The sequence below is a fragment of the Peromyscus leucopus genome, chromosome 7 (assembly GCF_004664715.2).
Source record: "Peromyscus leucopus breed LL Stock chromosome 7, UCI_PerLeu_2.1, whole genome shotgun sequence".
NCBI lineage: Eukaryota > Metazoa > Chordata > Mammalia > Rodentia > Cricetidae > Peromyscus > Peromyscus leucopus.
In genome coordinates, this window is record NC_051069.1 from 11,890,646 (window position 1) to 11,904,381 (window position 13,736).

A 13,736-nucleotide genomic window follows, 5' to 3' on the forward strand; every position below is an offset into this window, starting at 1 on the left:
CGGAGTCTCTTCTCCTCAACCCTCGCGCCCCCGTGCAGATACGCATCCACACACACACGTATCTGCCAGTACCCAGGTTACCACTGCCGAGCCCTGCCAGGCCAGGCAGGTGGCAGGTGTGTATGAGCTCCCCGTGGAAGGTGCAGGGAAGGGGGATAATATCCTCGGAGGCCCCTTCTCCACCCCTCCCTCCTTTCCCAGCCTGGTGCAGCGCCTGCCTCCTCAGCCTCGAGCATCAAAGATTCATCAAAGCCGAGACCCAGCAAAGCGTGTGCTTCACATCTTTAAGCGTGTTTCTTCCCGATGAAAAATTCAGTGGAAAAGGCAGGAAATTGAAGGGAGTTCAAAAAAGCGGCAGGGAAAGGGGGGTGGGCGGGGCTGCAGAAAGGAAGAGAGGAAGGAGGAGGTGAGCACTTCTCTGAGCTGAGCTTGCACTGAAGCCAGAGTACACGCACCAAGTGTCCGCCTCGCTTGGGGCACAGGGCAGGCACACCCGTGGGCCCTCCACACAGCAGCACAGGCTGGGAACTGTACAACTCTGGGGGAGCCCTTCCAAGATCCCAAAGACGGTTCTGTGGAGGAAACGTGAGGGCTCCTGTGTATGGAGGGCGCGGGGGTCAGGAGACATTAGTCTCAAACATCCTGGAGTCTTTATTTCTCATGTCCAAACTGGAGTTTTAATGCCTGCCTTTTCTATCTACTGGTATCTGGAGAAATATACGTGTGTGTGTGTGTGTGTGTGTGTGAGAGAGAGAGAGAGAGAGAGAGAGAGAGAGAGAGAGAGAGAGGGAGACAGAGAGAGATGGAGAAAGACTGAGAGATACAGACAGAGACAGAAAAACTGAGAGAGAGAGAGAGAGAGAGAGAGAGAGAGAGAGAGAGAGAGAGAGAGAGAGCTGAGAAAGACATTGAGAGATATCTGCAAGTTGTGGGGGTTGGAGCAGGGACCATTCCCAGCAGGAAACTGGAGTATACTTACTAGAGAAGCAATAGAAAATTTCCAGGTAATAGAAGATAAGCAGGCACCCAAGAGGCCAGCCACCTGGACATGAGCCATTACAAGGGAATTAAGGTGGCCCAGGCCAGGGTAAGAGCAAGCAGCCTCCTGGCCAAGAGCAATGCATGCTTTGGCCTGTAGGTGGAGCTGCCTCCAGGGTAGGAGCGGACGGCGGGAGGGGAGAATGGACTCCGATGATGCCATAGAACAGACCCTGGGGCCCCCTCAGGGAAGGCTGTGTTTCTGCCGGGGGGGGGGGGGGGGCTGTGAGGGCTCAGGAGCTTGCTCATCTCCACCCTCGGTGACTTATCACCTACCATGAGTCACAGCTGCCCTCAAACCTCAGTTTCCTGATCTGTAAAATGAAGACACCAGACAGTCATCTAAAACTTCCTCTTCTGGCTCATTTGATTCCAGCAGCTTGGTTCTGTTGCCCACGTGGGGGAGGGGCAGGAAGCTCAGATTGACAAGATCTAACCATGGCTTCCCCATTCTCCCAAAGGGCACTCCATCCATACCCACGGCCCCCTGGTGTCAAACACACCAGTCTCTGGTTACAGCACCCCATGGCTAGGGGACCCTTAGGCATATATGAGGAAGCTGTCCTGGGTGAAAGGCTCCACCTCTCTCCAGGCTGGAGCAGAGACCCTGTCACATCATCCGCCTCAGCCTGCAGATGAGCCGGAAGTACCCACACGTAAGGTAAGCCAAGAACAACGCTCACCAGCCTAGGGCTGGGCTCAGACCCACAGGCTGCTTACCTCACCCTACCCAGCAATCGCAGGCGTGTGCATGTGTGACAGATGGAACCCGATGATAAATTCCCACATCCTGGTCAGGCCTAGTGGCCCTTGGGCAGAAACCGGAGCAGAACTTGCTTGTGAAATGGCAATTGACACCTAGGTAGAGTTGGCAGGTGTCAGCCGCCATGCAAAACCTCCCCTCTGTGGGAAGCACCCTGAGCGCTCAGCTCAGGTCTGGGCCAGCACAGAGAAGTGGCTTGTGGCCTGGGCTTTGGGGTCACTGGTGTGGTTGGCCTCGTCAGCTCTGCCCTTTGCTAACTTGATGATGTTAGCCGTGGGTGACTTGGCTATCTCTGCTGAACCTCAGAGTTTCCACCTATGAAACAGAAATGATAGAACACGGAACCTTTGGGGGCACGGCTGTGAAGGGTCCTAGCAACCAACCACTCAACGGACGGTAGAGCTTGCGGCTGAGATGCCTTGGCAGTGTGTAGCCAGCCAGCCGAGTGGGTTGGTCTAATGTGACTCCTTGAAGGTGAGTGGCTGGCCCTACCCAAAGTTTCAAAGCTTGTTGTTGAGTCCACAGTGCCCTCTTCCTGCCTAGCCCGGTCACTACCACCGTCAGCACTGCCCTGAGACTTGGAAGACTCCCACCTCTGTCCTCTGCTGTCCTGGCCCTAGGTACATGGTTCCTAAAGTATAACCATCACAACACTACAGCACAATGGACAGGTGGACCCCGAAGGTGTGGGCTCCCTCTCTCTCTCTCTCTCTCTCTCTCTCTCTCTCTCACACACACACACACACACACACACACACACACACCAGCTCAATTGCCATGCCTAGCAGGCTTCTGTGAACTTGTGGTTCCCCAAGTGAAAAGAGATCGGGTTTCCACAATGCATAAAAGAAAGAAACTACAAAGTACTACACTCAAAACACAGTCTTTTCTTTTCAAAGAAAATTAAGGGGCTCAGGGAATACTCAGTCCACAAAGGCAAGCACAAAGACCTGAGTTTAATCAGGACCCACATTCTAAAGAGCTGGGTATAGTGGTGGGCATGAACTTGTAGTTCTAGCCTTGGGGAAGTGGAGGCAGGTAGGTCTCTGGGGGCTGGATGACCAGCCAGCTTAGCCTACTTGGTGAGTTCCAGGCTAGTGAGAGAGCCTGTCTCAAAACACAAGATGGGTAGCACTGAGGGACAGTGTCGTCTTCTGACCCTTGTCAGGCCCAGAGGAAACTCCAAAGCCCAAAAGGCTGTCCAAGTAGCCAGAAATGAGCTCAGCCCGGACTATAGGAGGGCTTCTGGTGGCCAAATAAAAGCCAGCATTCCTCAGGAATGTGTGAAGCCAGTTCCCATGTGCCAGAAGGAGTCATTTCCCTCATGCTCTCCACTGACATACACCAGCGGTTGCGGATCACAGTACATGGTGGCCTCCAGGCTCCCTCGGGATGTTAAGTACTTATATATTTCAAAGCCCCGACGTGTCCCCTGGCCCTTCCCTCTCCAAGCTGCTCGCCTTCCTTATAACCCACCATTCTCACTGTGCTCTCTCCATTCTCTACCCTTCTCTCTTGCTGAGACCCTGACCTCTCTGGCCAGGTCCAGTCTGCTGGCCGTGTTCAGTCTACTTCTTTCTTTGCTCCAGACTCTTCCAGATGCCTCTGGCTTCTCTCTCTCTCTCTCTCTCTCTCTCTCTCTCTCTCTCTCTCTCTCTCTCTCTCTCTCTCTCTCTCCCCCCCTCCCCCCGTCTCTCTCTCCCTCTCTGCCAACATCACCATGGGAACAACGCTGGGCTGACTGAGACCTGGAATTAACCTGACCTCCTTCCCACACTTGAGGAGACCAGTGCTTTCTTGACACACCCTGCGTCACATTTAAAAGGTTCCCCCAGGTTAGGGGGTGGTTTGAGTGGGTTAGTTCCAGCGTCATGGCTGCCCTTCTTTGAGCTGTATATGGGTATCTCCAACTGCTCCAATTCTAGCCGGGACTCAGAAACGCGGAAGTACACAGTACAGCCTTCCCGGAGAGCAGCTCTGGGGCCTAGTGAGCAGTTTCTTGGCTTGGAATCCAGTAAGTCTGTACCTGGGATCTATATCCCAGCAGCCCCTTCATCTCACTCAGACTTGCATGGGTGGAAATGCATACACACTTTCTTAGGCTGCTATTGTACAGCACCATTCTCCCGGCCAAACAGCCGAGGTCTTCATGAGTTCAGCTGTGCCTGTTTGCAAAAGATCATCCCAGTTGGGCTTGTTTAGTCTGTGTTCCCTCACAGGAGAGAGCCTGGAGGGTTATGGGACCCTCACCTGAGTATTCGCCGCTGCTCCCAGCCATTTGCACTTCTGCCCTAAGTGCGTGCGGCCTCTAGGTCTTGGGGGAGGAGATGGAATATCTATAATCTGAGGAAGACTAGGGGGAGGGAACTTCACCTGTGTAGCCAAGGGGAAGCCATCATCCATGCCAAGTGAAGACTTCAGAGTGGCCCACACTCCTGCCAATAACCACTCACTCGTGAGTTCACCACGGGGAGCTTTAGTGAGTTAAACTTTGGTAGTCATTGGGACTTTAGAAGGAAGGGGGTAGACACAGCCTGGTCAGCACCCCCTCTACCCCACCCCTAAAGAAAGTTCTCATAAGAGCAGCATTGACTAGAAGAGTCTCTCTAATTGTGCAAGCCCCCAGAATTTAACCTGAATAGTCCTTTCTGGCACATTTGGTTTTAGGGCAAAGCCTGGAAAAATGAACCTTCTAGGAATGTAGACTGTGCTCACCCCATGAGTTGGCTTCCCCAGGCACCCAGCCTGCAGCAGAGGGAGGACAGCCACCGTCCCCCCTCCTCCCTGGGCCAGCAGCCAGGCAAGCGAGCCTTCTCCACCGGCGGACTCCTCACACTTCTGTCAGCTCTCAAGCTTGCCCTCTCGCTGGAGGCCACACGAGCCACTTAGCACACAGCAGTTTCAGCCCACCGGCTTTCATGTTCCCTAGCTCTTGTCTGAAGAAGCTCAGAGCTAAAGGCTTGCCCCAGCCACCCTGTCAGTAAAGAAAGCAAAGCAATTCAAAAGCAGAGCCATCTGTGGGAGTTGGCTCACCCCTGAGCAGAGCACAGTGGACCCTGCACTAACACGAGCCGGTTCTTCCCGAGCGACCGCCATGTGCTTGCCTTTGCTGCACTTTAGACTGAGACTCTCTCCCTTCTGCTCTATGCAGACAGCCTTAGCAGTGCCAAGGGACTCTGGGGGACCCGGGCAAGAGTGATGGGGACTGCTGAGGGCTCGGGGTCCTTTTCTATCCAGCTTCCACCCAGGGTTCATCTGTCCCCGTACAATCCGTGTGGACTCCAGGCACCTCTGTGCACATCGTGTTGTGTAATAGTGGCAGGGCTGCCCATGCATGGCACCTCGGTGAGACCTCAGAGAACACAAAACAAAAGTCACAGTGTGCGTGGGAAAGATCAACCCCGCTGGCATTAGCGGCGTGCCCGTGGCCCAGAAAGAAAGAAACCCTAAAGAGGAAACAGCTGGGGAGGGGACTGACCCGGAAGACTTCCCGGAGGAGGCAAACTTGAAGTTATGCAGGCTTGCTGTAGGCAAGAGTGAAAGGGGAAGTGAGTGAGCCCAGGCACAGGGCAGGGCCAGGCTCGGAGCTGCCTCTTCCAGTCAGAGAGAGGAAGAGAAAGTGCTGCTGCTTGCAGCCACGGGCTTCCTCCCAGGGCTGTCTCCTTTCTTCACATCCTGCTCGTCACCACCAGCCCCAGGACAGGGTTACAGGCACCGCAGGCTGACAACCTGGCACTCCCATTCCCAGACAGCCCTTGTGGTTACAGGATCATGAAGGTGCCCAAGGCCCCACTTGCCTGCGGAGGGTCTCGCACAAATACGTGTGCAAACACAAGCACACACTTACTTGGATCCCTAGCTGACCTAAGCAGACGCACATTCTTGGTAGACTAGAACGGAACTATGAGGCACACTGTGGCCTGGGGTGGGCTGGGGTGGAGCTGATGCCCCATCGCCACTTTGGAAGTGGGGGTTGGAGGGGAGCGTGCCTGGGGCATTGTGGGTCCTGCCCTCATCAAGGAAAACCTCCTTTCATTTTTGTGGTCCTTGATAAAGTTGCTTCTTTTGCATGAGTCCACCGAAGGAGGCTTCAGTTGCCCACACTAATGATGTCAGAGCTAAAATGGAGTTCTCTGGGTTGAGCCCAATATGAGGGAGGGGACAAGACTTGGGGGGCAGGTGGTTCTCCCTCACATATGCTATTACAAAAAATATCGCAAGGTCTCTGAAAAACCCAGCCTTGCACCAAAGACCACTAGAACTTACCACCTAGAACTTACCATGTTTCTGGACAGCACGTAGCTGGACCCTGCATGGGCATCACCCTTATTAACCATCCTTGTGAACAAGGACAGATGCCTCAGAAAGGCCTCGATAGCCATCATCATTTCACCTCCAGATGAGGCTGGGCACGTCCAGGGTGGCATGGCCATCGACTCCCTCCACCTTTAGAAATTCTCATTTGCAATCCTGGTGGCATGTGGGGCTGAGGGAGGAAGACCCATAAGCTGAAGCCTTGCCCGGCAGTTCAGTGGGACCTTTCTTCAAAAATTAAAAATACATAAACAACAGGGCTGTGCATGTTGCTCGTTGGTAGGGCACTTGACTGACATGCATGTACAAGGCCCTGGGTTCAATTCCCAGCACCACTAAATAAGATAAATTACAAGTCAGAGCTGGAAACATGGCTTGGCAGTTAAGAACACTTATTTGCAGCTTTTGCAGAGGACTCAGGTTCGGTTCCCAGCACCCATATCAGGTGGGTCAGAATCACCCATAACTCAAGTTCCAGGGGACCCAACACCCTCTTCTGGCACCTGTATGGATGCACACAGTGCACACTTAGACGAGCAGGCACATGTGTACACATAAATAAAAATAATTCTAAAAAATTAAATCCTCATTTTCCTTTGCCTCTCCTATATACTTCACCACATATCCTGGACCTGAGAGCCTCTAATATTCAGATTAAATGTGTTTGCACTGCAGCCTCTCTCTGTAACTAGGTTTTACAGTGAAAATAACCTTTGCTGATGGAGAGAGAAAGCAGACCGTGTTTTCACTAGTGAATGCTGGGAAAATCAGCCCTGGCCTCCCCTCGCCCTTCCACTGACCAGGTGGGGCTTGGCATCCTTAGCCCTTCTCTACAGAGCCGATGAGTGAGGCTCCTGGGCTGGTTAATACTGCCAGTTTGCCAGGATCTAGAATTGCCTCTAGTCACAGCTGTTGAGGGAGTTTCTAGATCGGTGGTGAGGAGTGGGAAGGTCCGCCCTAACCGCGGGTGGCACCATTCCAGGGGCTGCCGTCCTGGACGGAAGCGAAAGGTGAAAGCTAGCTGAGTGCTGACTCTGACTCTCTTCCTGACTTCAGATAAAACAGCAACATCCGCCTCGAGCTCCTGCGGCAGTGTCCTGCCTGCCATGCCCCGCCGCCGCCGTGATGGACTGTTCCCTAAAATCTGAGCCAAAATGAACCTTTCTCTTGAAGTTGATTTGTCCAGTATTTTGAAGGGCAAAGGCCCACGTGCACCCTGCCTGGAAGGGGCGGAGCTGGCCTGCCAGGGCTGAGTGCCCTGACTCTCTCTTCTGCCCTTCCTCTCCCAGTAGCCTAGAACCTTTAGTCTGCTGTTCAGATGATCATGAGAGAAAACACAGTTCCCTTCGGAAAAGCCAATATAGCTTTATACTATAATATAAATATATTGTGACATTCAATAATGTATTTTTAATTTAAATATTAAATGTATTAGTAGCATTCAAAGTATTTTCAGTTTTGTGTGTCCATCCCGCTATATATTTCCAGAGCATTTCTATCAACCACTATTCTCTTTTTGTTCTGTCTTTGGACTCAGGACAAATCACATAAGTGGAATCGTGCATACATTCCACTCTTGTGCCTGGCTTCCTTCATTTCAAACAGTGCTTTCAAGGTTCCTCCATGCTGTACTTCATTTACCTCATATTTCATTCCTTCTGAAGGCCGAATAGTACTCCGTATTTGTTTATACAATTCATCTGTTGATGGACCTTGGAGCTGTTGTTCCCACTGCTTTGCCATAGTCAGCTGAATTCCCATTTCATACTTCTGCATCCCGCAGCATTTAGGGATATTGTGAACAGCGGTGAATGTTTATGAAGGGAAGGGTGTGTGTGTGTGTGTGTGTGTGTGTGTGTGTGTGTGTGTGTGATGTGTTCATGGTTTTTGTATGTGAGTATGTGGCCTGCGCAGGTGTGCAAGAGGAAGCCAGAGCAGGGACATAGACTTTCCTCCTCTATGGTGTTCCACTTCACTGTCTCAAGTCTCTCACTGACCCAGTGGCTTGCCTTTTCAGCTAGGTTATCCTGCCAACAAGCTCTCTCAGGCTCCACCTGTCTCCACCCCCAATGCTGGGGTTGCAGACACATGCAGCCATGCCCAGCTTTTTCCATGGGTGCTGGAGATTCAAACTCCCGTCCTCATGCTTACAAAGCAAGTGCTTTTATACACTGAGCCATCTTCCAAGGCCATCTCTGGAACTTTCCCTGCCACTGGGCAGTTTATCGAGACACAGCACTCGACACCGTGTATAACTTGGCCTGAGTGCCTGGGATTTCCTGAGCAAACTCCCTCCCCCAACCCACCCTCGGGCAGGAGAGGAGGCTGGGATGAAGTATTACCAGTAACCCAGCTCCCACTACCCAGCAGAGCATAAGTAGGAGGGGATTGTGGGTAATGGGAAATTTGCATTTCAATCTCCACATACAAATTAAACCCAAAGTTGTCATCAAAGAAAAGACGAAGATGAGGATCAAGATGATTCCACAGTCCTAGAAAAGGAGAGATTAAAGAAAGGGAATTGAATGCATCTTTAAAGAGGTTTTAAAAGGTGTTAATGCAGACTAATGCAGTTAATGAAGGTTAGGTGGGATAAATGGCGTCTCATTAGCATCTTCCACGGGAGGAGAGCTCTTTGCACCCTTCCTCATATCAAAGACTGGATTCTTCCTCTTCAGAAGACAGCCTCGATTATTTTAAAAGGAAGGGGAGATTAAAAATAGGCTCATGATAACTGCCTCTTCCATAATAGTGACTATTTATTTCCCTGCCTCCAAACTCAGCTTCATCATGCATCACATATTCGCTGCCCTGGATAAGTCCTTGAACCCACGCAGTGTAGGCTGGAGATGAGTTTTGTAAAACTGGTAATTAAGTTCAGATTTTCAACTTCCCACTGGCATCCCCTCTTCCTTTGGCTGGGAAAGAAAAGAAACCTCAGATGGACCAAGGAAGTGCTGGATTATCAGCCAAGCATCTGGAGAAGAATGGGACTGATAGAATGAATACATATTAAAATGGGATAATTCAGTTGGTTTACATGATCCATGCTGGGTAGTCCAGCAATGGCTGACTGAAAACTGGAGAGGCTGGAATCCCCATTGCTGGACATCTCAGCAGTCTCAGTCTACCTCTACAGGCCTGGAGGAGTCCTGAAGATCTGCTAGTCTCCTGTCCATGTTGGAAGACCAAGAAGCTGGGTTCAAATGTCAACAGAGGACAGCAGCAGCCTAGATGCACTTACCAACAAGGGGTGGAGGTAGCTGGGCAGAATGCTTCTCTAGACAGGTGTGGCAGCCTGACTGTAATCCCAGCAGTCAGGAGATGGACATGGGATTGCTGGAGCAAGCTGGCTAGCTAGATGGCCAAATGGGTGAGCTCCAAGTTCAGTGAAAGACCTTGCCCCAGTAAAGAAAGTGGAGAGCATATAGGAAGGCACCTGATGTCAACCTCTACTTCTGTATACACACACACACACACACACCACACACACTCACACACACACACTACACACACACACACTCTACACTCACCCACATACACAGACACATGCACATACTCATGCACATACATGTACCCATATACTTGTGAACACAAGTGCACACATACCACATATACACATGTGAAAAGAGAGAAAGGAAGGGAAGAGGAGAAAGAGAGGGCAGCACACACAGTCTGTTTTATGAGCATACACTGGTGTCTAGCTTACTCCCTGGGCATCAGTTAATACTGGCTGGCTGGCAAACGTCAGCAGATGAGCGAACGAGTTTATTCCTGTCCTCCAAACTAGGAAATCCCATCTCATCTTTTTCCATTTTTAAAAGATTGTCTCACATAGCCCAGGTTGCCCTTAAACTCACTATTTATCCAAAGATCACCTTAAGGCAGACCCTCCTGCCTCTTGAGTGCTGAGATTGTTAGCTTATGCCACTCTACTCAAGTGCTGGGAATTGAACCCAGGACTTCAAGCATGCTAATCAAGCACTCTACCAACTGAGCCACATCCTCAGAACTCTATCCCATTTTCAAATACTACTGTTGTGGAGGAAACGTCTCTCACTCTGTTTAAGCCCTGAATTAGTTACTACTCGGTTGCCATAAACAACCATGACCTTTTCTAAGGTGTCTTAGAAAAGAAATTATTTATTTGGGGCCATGGTTCCAGAGGGTGAGAGTCTACAGTGGGGGAGACAGCAGCAGACAGCAGACATGGTGGCCAGGGCAGGAAGCTGAGGGCTCACATCTTGAGCTTCAAGCTCAAAGCAGAAAGGAAAACTGGAAATAGGTGAGGCTTTTTGCTTTCTAAGCCCGCCCCCAGCGACATACTTCCTCTAGTAAAGCTGCAGCATCTACAACTCTCCCACAGCGCCACCAAGTGGAGACTAAGTGTTCAAAGGGCTGAGACAATGCAGGACATTTCTCATTCAAATCACATCAGGGCCGCTTCCTGCATCCAGGAGACTCCCTCAGCCAGTTCACATGACTGCCCCCATTCATGATGCCGGCCCACCTTTGAGGCACTACCACAGGACACAGCGCCTTCTGGCATTGCTGTCAATCACATGCTGGCTTGAGACCTTGGGCGGAGGAGGGGAATCATGTTTGTGTTCCTTGTTCCTCTCCGAGCTTAGACTCTGAGTCCTTACTGTATCATCCAAGCCATCTCTACTTTCAGTATCAGGCTCCCTGAGACCAAGGTCTCTGCTGTCCCTGTCATGGAGCACCTATAGCTCCCAGTCTCCAAGGAACCAGCAAGGAACTGGCACCAGGCCAGGGAGCAGAGAAGCATCCTGGGAGGCAGGTGCCTTTCCAGAGTAACCATTCACCAGGAGGGAGATTTTAATTGCTAGCTTCCTCTGGCCACAAGCCTGGGGGCAGACAAAGGCCACTGCACAGCCCTGGGGGGGGAGGACCTGGTGGCTTTATGAACTGTCATATTTACTATTATGCAATGAATCACTGGTTGCTGGATGAATCAGCTCTCAATGGAGCCTCTCTTCTCCACTCCTTGCACCCACTATTACCCCCGATTTGTACCTCTGCTGACGGGAGCCTCAGTGGGTACCACCCACAGCATACTTGGGGCTAATAAAGATCTTTCATGCCAGGGAAGGCTGATGTTGTCTAAATACATGGAAGGAAGCTAGTGGTCATTCCCCTTGCCTTTCACTAAGGAGACAGCCAACATTCCACAAACTGTTAGCCCAGTGGTGGAGAGGAAGAACATCATGTTTACAAGGCAGGCTCCAGTTTCCCAGGAAGCTCCTGTTGGTGTTACAACAGCTGGGACCAACCACTGGATCCCTGTGCTGTCTCTGACAGGATCTCACTGCAGCCTGGAGGGAGATGTGATGGGCTCATTAACAAACTGTCCCCAAGTTTTCCTTGGGCAAAGACAGAGCTGTGAGTTCCCACAAGTGACCTCTGTGCCTCACGCCACAAGAAGGAGACCAGCAAGCTTGTGACCTGAGTTGAATCCAAACCCACATTTGCCTTCCGCATGTCTGCTAATGACCTGAAGTCTTGGCTCAGTGAGGAAACAGTTTACTTTCTCCGGGGACGGGTAAGCAGAGGTGGAGATCCTCCATGGCTAATTGTCTTGTTGGTGCTGGCACTGCCCAAAGGCTGTCACTTCCAGAGCACCTGTGGGGTAAAAGTGTGCCAGCCTGGCTGGTTATCACGTGTTGGGTGGAAGTATGAGGGCCAGGCAGAAACCAGAAGAGGGCTGGCAGAGCAATGGGGGGATGGGGAGGGAAGCATAGGCCACACCCACTGGATCCTCCATGAAATCTGAAAGTGGAGAGCCATTGGAGAACTCATCCTCAGCCGTCTTCGTCAAAACAGCTGTAGCTGCTTGCTCTAGACCCCTGGGCTTGCTGACTGCTAACCTTCTTCCCTCCTGGAAGGCAGTGCTGGAGAGGGTCATCAAACTCTCACTGGAGATTCCAGCCATTTGCATGGAGCTCTGTCTTAACTGCACATGGTCTCCTGGTCGCTGTAGGAGTTAGAGTATACGTGTGGGAGCTTAACTGAAGGAGGGAGACCTCCCATCTACGCAACTATGGGGACGTCCATCATCCACGCGGGGTGCGGCTTTTCCAGTGTTGTTGCGGGATATTTGTTTACACTGTGTGAAGATGAGTCATTGTGATCGGTTAAATAAAAGGCTGAACAGCCAGCAGCTAGGCAAGAGGGGTTAGGAGGGACTTCCGGGCAGAGAGGAGATCTCAGGAGATGAAACTAGGCACCGACGAGATGCCAGTGAGACACTGAGGAAGTTGGACATATATGATGGAGGATAGGAAACAAGCTGTGTAGCAGAACGTGGATTAATATAAACGAGCTCATTTAAGTTATAAGAGGTGGTTGGGAACAAGCCTAAAGGCCAAGCTTTCATAATTAATAATAAGTCTCCAAGTCATCATTTGGATGTTGGTGGCTTCTTTGTGTGTGTGTGTGTGGGGGGGGTCATCTATACTCCTGTAAACAACTCCACACCTATGCTCTATAAGTAAAGCCAGTAGATACTCTGGTTCTCCAAGTATGATTTCCAAGTGGTGGAATCACGCTTGGGTTTGTTGCTGGTGCCCTATACGGAGGCATCTGCTTCTGTCTCCCCAGGGAAGGAATAGCCCAGACACCAACCACAGCCGGACCACCCCTTGATAATCCATCCTTTCACCAACATGTTTGTTTCTGAGATGTGTACCCTACCTGGACCTGTCCACGGTCCTGCTCCCAGGCCCTGTGGGCTGCTCCCCAGCCTCCGTTCTGTGCCACGAGTTAGAGATATACAGCCGGGCTCTCCGGAGGGGCCTTGCCATTTCTTTTACAAAAGAAAAAGTCTGGTGGAGGTGGGCTCGGCCTGGGCAGCAGTCTTGTCTGCAATCTAACAAAGTCCATTAATAAGCAGGTCATGCTACTTGCACCCCAACCACCACAGCAAATAACAGAAACAAGAAGGACATTTGGCAAGAAGCGGGCATGATAGGCAGATAACAACTAGGGCAGGGCATGAGTCCAGGGAAGACACTTAAAGGACAGACCAACAGCCCATCAGACCTACGGTCACGCTGTGTGCTGAATCTTAGACCCGTGACTGAGGGCCAACAGGCACTCCCTGCCTTGCCTCTGTTCTGTTCTGTTTTGCTTTATTTTGTGTGTTTGAGACACGGTCTCATAATGTAGCCCAGGCTAGCCTGGAACCCCAATCCTCCTGCCTCAGCCTCACGACTACTAGGATTATCGACATGAACCGCCACACCTTCTTAATGGTAGAAGATATAGTGTGGTCACTCAGGTCTTAATCCTCAAAGTTTTTCACCTAACTTTGGACACTAGTAAGAGGTCACATAAAAAAGGTAAAGTCATGTATTGCTTTGGCTTGGAATGATTGGAGCATAAGAAAGCAGGGCATTGGATTAGAATTCTATTTGGTCATTACATGGTTGTGTATTGAGCTTTTGTTGTGCGTAAATGTCTGTTCTAGATGATGGTGACAAAGTCCTGGGCTCCCCTGTGAACTGAGGGGAAATGTCCTGCACACAGCATTTAGGGCCATGTGAGATAGGTATCCCGTGATGATCATCCACACTCAAGTCAGGAGCGGAGAAGTCTCAGG

At 51.0% G+C, this 13,736-nt stretch overlaps 1 long non-coding RNA gene across 1 annotated transcript; it reads left to right on the top strand.

The window, feature by feature from the left end:
- Positions 1–2,170: 2,170 nt before the first annotated feature.
- On the top strand, positions 2,171–7,561 carry LOC119088407. Its single transcript, XR_005092078.1, has 2 exons — positions 2,171–2,275; positions 7,172–7,561. It is a non-coding gene; the product is annotated as an uncharacterized LOC119088407 (long non-coding RNA).
- The last annotated feature ends 6,175 nt before the right edge of the window (positions 7,562–13,736 follow it).